The sequence below is a fragment of the Botryllus schlosseri genome, chromosome 16 (assembly GCF_051294905.1).
Source record: "Botryllus schlosseri isolate E-star chromosome 16, Bs_hap1, whole genome shotgun sequence".
NCBI classification, from domain to species: domain Eukaryota; kingdom Metazoa; phylum Chordata; class Ascidiacea; order Stolidobranchia; family Styelidae; genus Botryllus; species Botryllus schlosseri.
The window spans coordinates 7,369,251-7,377,202 of NC_137251.1; the positions used below are offsets into that span (position 1 = coordinate 7,369,251).

At 37.0% G+C, this 7,952-nt stretch overlaps 1 long non-coding RNA gene across 2 annotated transcripts; it reads left to right on the top strand.

The window, feature by feature from the left end:
- The first annotated feature begins 244 nt into the window (after positions 1 to 244).
- On the top strand, positions 245 to 6,271 carry LOC145458492 (uncharacterized). 2 transcript variants are annotated; one of them, XR_013921150.1, is made up of 4 exons: positions 245 to 659; positions 866 to 1,007; positions 1,866 to 2,708; positions 2,816 to 6,271. It is a non-coding gene; the product is annotated as an uncharacterized LOC145458492 (long non-coding RNA). The 2 variants fall into 2 exon arrangements; XR_013921149.1 differs by lacking the exon at positions 2,816 to 6,271 and having other exon boundaries at positions 339 to 659; positions 1,866 to 2,786.
- The last annotated feature ends 1,681 nt before the right edge of the window (positions 6,272 to 7,952 follow it).

Below are 7,952 nucleotides of genomic sequence, written 5' to 3' on the forward strand. Positions count from 1 at the left end.
ATTACGATTCCAAGAAGTCGGGCCACATCGACAATGCGAATTAGAACATTATAAATAAAGTTGCGTTGGCGATACGAATTAGAATGTTTACTTCCGACGTAAAGTAATTCGCATTCTGAAAACTTCTCATTTCTGTTCCAAGTATTGTCATGTGCACAGCGAACGAGGCAGGCATCACAGGTAAGGTAGGATCCACGTATTTTTTTTTTGTATCGATTTAAACTAAATTTAGCTATAATTTCTCGATGCGGTATTAGCTTACGTGGATTGTGCACGCAGATTGAATTACGTTGAGATTTCTCCAATAGCTAATAACGTAATAATTAGTTCTGTGCGCAGATATAATATTAACCGGCAATATAGCCGAAGTCGCATAAATTCGAATGTATATGCAAGTTCTCCGTTAAGGGTAGACTCTCTAGCCTCGCTTATTACTCGAATCTCGCGGTGGTTACAATATTGTGAATTAATTGAGTGGAGCTATACTGTATATTACTTATCGTCTATATTTAAATTCGGTATGCTAATGCGTTGAGTTTGAAGCTAAATCGCTCCATTTCAGGTAGCGAAGAAAATGATTACTGCATACTTGTTGACACACGCAATCCCAGGACGACTTACAAACGTATAATGATGGAGCAGATGGCACAGTCCTAAGGGTGCGTTATATCATTTCTCAATTATATTGAAAAAATCACCAGAGTTTCATGGCTGAAGCTTTATCATTTCGAATGCTGAATAATCATATATTACATCTATAGTAATACCTAGATCACGCTACGTCATAATTTGTGCTATTACAATATTAAGATTTAATTAAGTAGAGCTTCGCTATATTATTTACGACCTATTTTTTTAAATTTAGCATGCTAATGCGTTGAGTTTGAAGCTACATCGTCTCATTTCATGTAGCGAAGAAAATGATCACGGCATATATTCGCGGACACATTCAAGCCCGGGACGAGTTACAAGCGTATGATGATGGAGCAAATTGCACAGCCCTAAAGGTGCGTTATATCATTTCTCAACTATTATGAAAAAATCGCCAGCGTACCGAGATTTCTCCTATATCGTACCATTTAAATAGCTATAACGTAATAATTAGGGCTGGGCACAATGATTCGAGTACTCGAATCTGAATCGAGTATTAATTTTAATGATTCGAGTCGAGTACTAAAACACGATTTTTTCGAGTACTGAAATTATACGCTCCTCGCCACTTAAAGTTAATTTATCAACGAGAATTGTATTTTCGATAATAATTTTCGCTATTGATGCCTTGAAAGCTTGATTGGCCGCATTGTAGCATACGAAACATATAGTACAAAGCTACGAACGCTACTGGAAATAGCACATTTCCGAAGTCATGATCTTCCCACAGCATTGTCACCAATTGCAATGAAATCGTTGTCGTTGAAAAAATACAAAGGTATGTTTAATGTAATGGATAACAGGCATTATATTCTTTGTGGTCGCATAAAAGATATGTATTTGAACTTTGACAGATTACATTCTATTATGACGTCATAATGAGTGATACTCGATTACTCGACTCGACTCGAAGCATTTTACGTGATTCAGAATCGAATCACTCAGGTACTCGATTTTGCCCAGCCCTAGTAATAATCAGTCCTGTGCGCGGCTATAATGTTAACCGGCAATATAGCCGAAGTCGCATAAATTCGAATGTATATGCAAGTTCTCTGTTAAGGGTAGACTATCTAGCCCCGCTTATTACTCGAATCTCGCTGCGGTTACAATATTATGAATTAATTAGGTAGAGCTATACTGTATATTATTTATCGTCTATACTTAAATTCGCTATGCTAATGCGTTGAGTTTGAAGCTAAATCGTTCCATTTCAGGTAGCGAAGAAAATGATTACTGCATACTCGTTGACACACGAATGCTCGGGGCGACTTACAAGCGTATAATGATGGAACAGATTGCACAGCCCTAAAGGTGCGTTATGTCATTTCTCAAATATATTGAAAAAATCGTCATTCTGGGTAACCCTAAAAATTCCCTTACGTAGCTGTAGAAATTTGACAAATTAAAAGTACAAAGAAGGTTTTCTTATGGGGCAATCTTTCGAGTATTCTCAGAAAAACTGTATACATCCTACAGAAAAATGGACGCGATTAAACGATGAAGAATTATATTCTTAAAATATTACATGAGACAAAACATGCGAACATCCATTATCTTGATAATGCTATTACAATAGATGTCAGTCCGATTCCGAAAAACATGAGACCCTTCCATACTTTATTGTAGTATAAAGCGGTATTATCAAAGAATTCTACAAAGCCGTTCTGCAATAAAGATAGAAGCCTTAATGATCATACGGAGGAAAGTTATCGTGTCGTAGAATATAAATTGGGAAGCGAATTAGATGGTAAAGCTGAATTTTATCATCGAGAGGTGATATGGACTCTAGAGAGTAGATACACTATATATCTCATGCTAAAGATAATTTGTAAATCCCGGCTTATTTTGAGATCTGAGCTACTTTGAAAATGAGGATCCTAGGATTTGCTCAAGTTTCATCTATATCGTACAATGCGTTTTCGCGCTCCAGAATGACTTATGTCAATGAAAAATAGCAAAAATGATCTCTCAAGCTTTGATCATGGTTTTGTTTTTGAAAGATGTCGCGATGTCGGTATAATATTTTCTAAAACTTGCAAAAGTTGCTAAAGAACTGCGTTAGTTTTAAAGTTGTTCCATCATGAAATGTGTGATGAAATTTGGTATGCTGCATAATCACAATGTCCTGGAGCTCATTTAGATACCTAAGCTACTTTAAAATTAGTGCTCGAGTATTTGCCGCAATTATACTGCCATATAGATACAGCCAGAGGGATTCGATGGTGACGTACTTGTATAATGCACATTTTGGAGAGATTAAGTAAAGCAATGATGTTAGATAAATCCATTAAATTAAGCTAGAAGTAGGTATTTACGAAGAAAGTTAGCATTCTAGGTCTATACTTCTGCTACTTTGGTATTCTGATGGAGTGCAAGTACTTGTTTACTTATCAACTTTGAAGGTTAGCGCAGTTTGTGGTGTGATACTTTCACGTTATTTAAAACTCGATACTCGAAACTTGTTGCTTGTACGAGTTATCGCTGGTGTGTAAAGGGTTAGGAACGATTTTAATGTATAGTTACACATTCTAGTTGTTTTGATGTAAGGAAAAAAATCATTCGATAACTCGATGCAACTAGTCAATAAAATTAGTATTCATTTTACAAAAAACGTCGTGTAAAGGTAAAGTACTTGCACATTTTGTAGTGCTCAAGTATAAGTTTTTAAACTATTACCTTGATAAAATTTTCAGAATAGAGACTTTTGCGTAAAGTCTGACTTGCATTTAGTTGCCAGCCCCGAAAGCAAGCAAAGTTTGTGGTATTTGCGCAACATCGAAAATCGATAAAGTAGTCCAAAACCTACTCAATTTGTACGTGGAGGGAGTACATAGCGAAGTACTTGTACATTTTGGAGTACTCAAGTATACGTTTGGCCTGCTCTCGCTGTACTTAATGAATCATTCCTGTGTCATAAACACTTGAGTAGTTGGTGTGTGTAGACAAAAACCTACTTGAGTACATAATTTTTATTTTTCGATAAAATTAGTATTCATTTTACAAAAACGTCATGCAAAGGTAAAGTACTTGTACATTTCGGAGTACTCAACTATAGGTTTTGTCAGCTTATTATATGCTCAGTATATTATATGTCAAGAATTGTGGAGCATTTATGTGGGTCTCTTCATTGAGTGTCCGTGTTGGGCGATAAGTTTAATTCGCAAAATTAGTGTGTTCAAATCAGGCCTGTCGCCAACATAGTGATGACGCATTAGCCCTAAATACACATAATAGAATATCAAGTTTGGTCTATTGAGCATTGAGCACGGTTCAAGAAGTATGATATTCCTGTACTTGCACTTCGAAATGGTTTACTGACCGTCGGTTCATTTAGATATCTAAGCTACTTTAAAATTAGTACTCGAGTATTTGGCTCAATTATACTATCGGGTAGTTATAGCCAGAGGGATTCGATGGTGACGTACTAGTATAATGCACATTTTGGAGAGATTAAGTAAAGCAATGATCTCAGATAAATCCGTTAAATTAAGGCAGAAGTAGCAATTTACGAAGAAAGTTAGCATTCTAGGCCTATACTTCTGTTTAATACTGAAAATGTCATGAAGTTGAAGCGAACTGAAATCATAAACACTTTAGTATTAGCTCCATATACGCGATAAGCTACTTTAGTATTCTGATGGTTTGGGATAAAATGTAATTTTTCGTGCTTTTTTATTTTTTAATAAAATCAGTATTCATTTTACAGAAACGTCGTGTAAAGGTAAAGTACTTGTACATTTCGGAGTACTCAAGTATAAGTTCTGGTTAGCTAAATTTCGATGTCATAGAAATACCACAAACTGTGCTACTTGTACTTCTTCAGAGTACTCAATTAGGTTTTTAGCTATATGCAACAAATACTTTCGGGTGTTTTTGATATTGGACTGCTTCAACTCCATGATAATTATAGTATTAAGCAGAAATGAACCTACAATACGAACGTTTTACTTACTCGGAAATGACTACTTTTACGTTAATTTATAAAACTTAAGTAAAGCTCATGAAATCAATAGTGTAGACGTCTCTAATGCGCTGAAAAAGGCAGAAAAAGTACTCAATACGCTAAATTTGAATCTAAAAATATTAATTCTCGTAAACGTAGTGGGTGTGGGATTCGAACCTATGTGAACACTTGTTCATTGAAACTTAAGTCCAACGCCTTAACCGCTCGCTGAAGCCAGTTCCGTTGCTACGATATCTGAGAAATCTATTAAATTAGGGTAGAAATAACTATTTCCGAGTAAGTTTCACGAAGTCTCGATACGCTATATTTAATCTAAAAATATTAATCCCCATAAAACGTACTGGGTGTGGGGTTCGAAGCCTAGAATAATAAGCGGATCGTGATTGAAAATAGAAGGAGGATCACTGGATTAACGTTTATGGAATACTCCGCAATGTAAAATTAGTATATACTGCACAAAATCCAGCGTGTAAGAGTCTTTACTGCATCGGAATAGTGTAGTTTTCTATCTACTTTACAAAATTTATACGATTTTTCTTGCTACGTTCCGGGATAAGGAAATTAGGAGTCCTATCTTCCCAATCGGTATGGAACAACATCAAAATCATCACAAAGCAATATAGACTTTTGCATGAATTCTGTTATGCGTTTACTACGGTAGTATGCGCACTTGCTTACAGGTGTCCAGACGTGGACTTTCTACTATATTCGCTCCTAACATTATAGCAGCACCCGACGCAGCTTACATTATTACGTTATAAGACGTCGGCGGCGTTTCACTGTTGGTTTAATCACCCTTATTCTAGTGACATGAAAAGGACTGAATCGTATGAAATGTGGTCACTACAAGAATCGAGCGAAAGCGCTGTTTTACGTCGTCTTGCATCGGTCACGATTAGTTTTACTTTTCAACTAACTTGTTGTCTGTCGTTATATTCATTAGACTCGCTTTCATGCGGCTAATTTGTCACTATCATTATAACGTCGGGAATCGCGTACCTGCCGCGAAAAGTTTGTTTAATTGTAACGCCGAGAATTGTGCGCCTACGGCTAGTCCGTTGGCGTTTAGCGCTGATTAAATTATCCTTATACTCGACATGCAAAGTAAATTTGCAGGTATTGGAATGAATTCAGTTGTAGTGTGCGCTCATATTAGGTCATGAAATGCGGAGACCTCGGCAATCGAAACCGCGATCTGTCTGCGCTCAAAATCGCATTTTATATGAATTAATTAATTAGTGATGATGTGTAGAATTTTGATATATCATCATAGAACCCCGCGCCTAGTTCAACGTTGATGAGTGTTATCTGTGAATATCTGGCAAATATAGTATTCTATTGACGTCATAGTTTTCGAAATTTATGTGTAATCTGAATGTTATTTATATCCAAAAAAGTAAGTTATTATATTAATATTTTCAAGTCGCAGCGCTTAAAATCGCATTTTATATTAATTAATTAGTGATGATACATTTCAAGTTATTCAATACATATTGCTAAATATACATGGAAAACCGGTATTGAAATTCACAAAACAATGAAATTTGCTCATAAATACACACGATGTGGCAGTGGCAGGTGACGTGGCAATGGGCATCCTGTAGGCGTGACAATGGGCGTCATATAGGCGTGGCAATTAGGATGACGTGGCGTTCTGGGATTGGTCTGCGTATAACCCAGACCATCATAATACTTGTATACCGGTTTACAAAATCTGGGGAGGCGATGATCGGCGTCGAGCTTGAAAAGGGGGCGATGAGTCGAAAAAGGTTGGGAACCACTGATCTATAATAATCACTGTAGTAAAGCTAGTAGAGAAATATTGTTACACCTTTTTCTGCAGATCCCTTATAGTGTCTTCTGAGTATTTCCTGCCTGTGTCAATTAATTTAGAACCAATCCTTTACACCTGAGAACGGGCATAAATACAGCACGACAACTGAACGTTGATAGTTGGGAGAAAAGTTTAGTCTTTATTCCCTGGCACATAAACTGAAAAGTATACGGAACGGTATGATGGAAGTGTAGAAAATCCCGTACCGTACCATAGGCCCCGCCCGTACTTAGCTTAGTCTGAGATTTTCTGCACTGCTGCGCAAGCTCACCTTTCCGCATTTCATATCGAATTATTTGAAACATCGGTCGAAACCCTGCTCTCTTTTCTAATTAGCACAGACACGATTTTGGCCGTGATCGTACATCCGCTATATGACAATAGCCACGATACGACTGATTATATTACCTTGCCTAAGGAAGCGATTTAACATAGGCTATATATACCCTCGTTCGCAAATCAATTCTCAATTTTCGCCGGAGGGGACAAATTAAAAAATGCGATCGGCCGAAGGTTGCAATAATTGCTCATTCAAAGGTTGACAAAAGTGCGGATGGAGCTTACAGGTAGGCACGAAGATGATCATGCACCGATATGCAAAGCGACAGGGATCCATGACTATAAAATACGAAAATCTGCAGTATTATGGCTATCGTTACCTCGATAGTAATTTCGAATATGTAGTCAGCGTGACACACAAATGTATAGTAATTATTTATGTCGTCTGTCCTAAGGTTGTGGTATTATTTGGTCACAGTATTGAATGACCGCATTTCAATCACGTGATTACCATTCAAAATATATTAATTTTTCAAATCTGCATTTGAATCCCTTTAACCGTTGAATCATGTCAATTTCGCGCTTTGCATTGTAACCAATATGAACAGTACCAACACAGTACTGTCTAGAGTAGTCTAGACATAAATTTAAGAACAGTATACTCCTGTCAGCGATTTAGATCGCAATGCAGTTCTAGCAGGTAATTGACACATCTATAGCCTTTCCAAATCAGAATTTGATGTAGAAGACAATTGATATTATTACCGAACCACCAGAAAGTCAATTTTCAAAAACCTCCGTCCCCACTAGTGAAAAAGGTTGCAAGCACCGCAGCCCCAAATCAAAAATGTACGAAGTTTCCGATCAATACTATAAAGCGGCCTTTTTTGCTCGGGGGCCGCATTCATAAGTTTGAATCTCTTCGGGGGTGCGGTTCGGAAATAGTCGAGACGTTGTATTACGTTATTTATACTTCACTTCATCTACAATACCCGATTCGAATCATGATACGCGATTCGAATACTCGAATTGTTACGCCCAGACCTATTTACAAGTTATTAATTTGTGCCTATATAATTGGGTGTTAATTCAAATGAGGCGCTTCAGAGAGTAGCCTTTGAATGTAGCAACGCGTTCATGAAAAATCATACGTATTGCTTAACTTCCGACATCAAAAAGCTTTCAGCTTTTCCCATTTTATGTAGTTTTGAGCAGCTCATATAG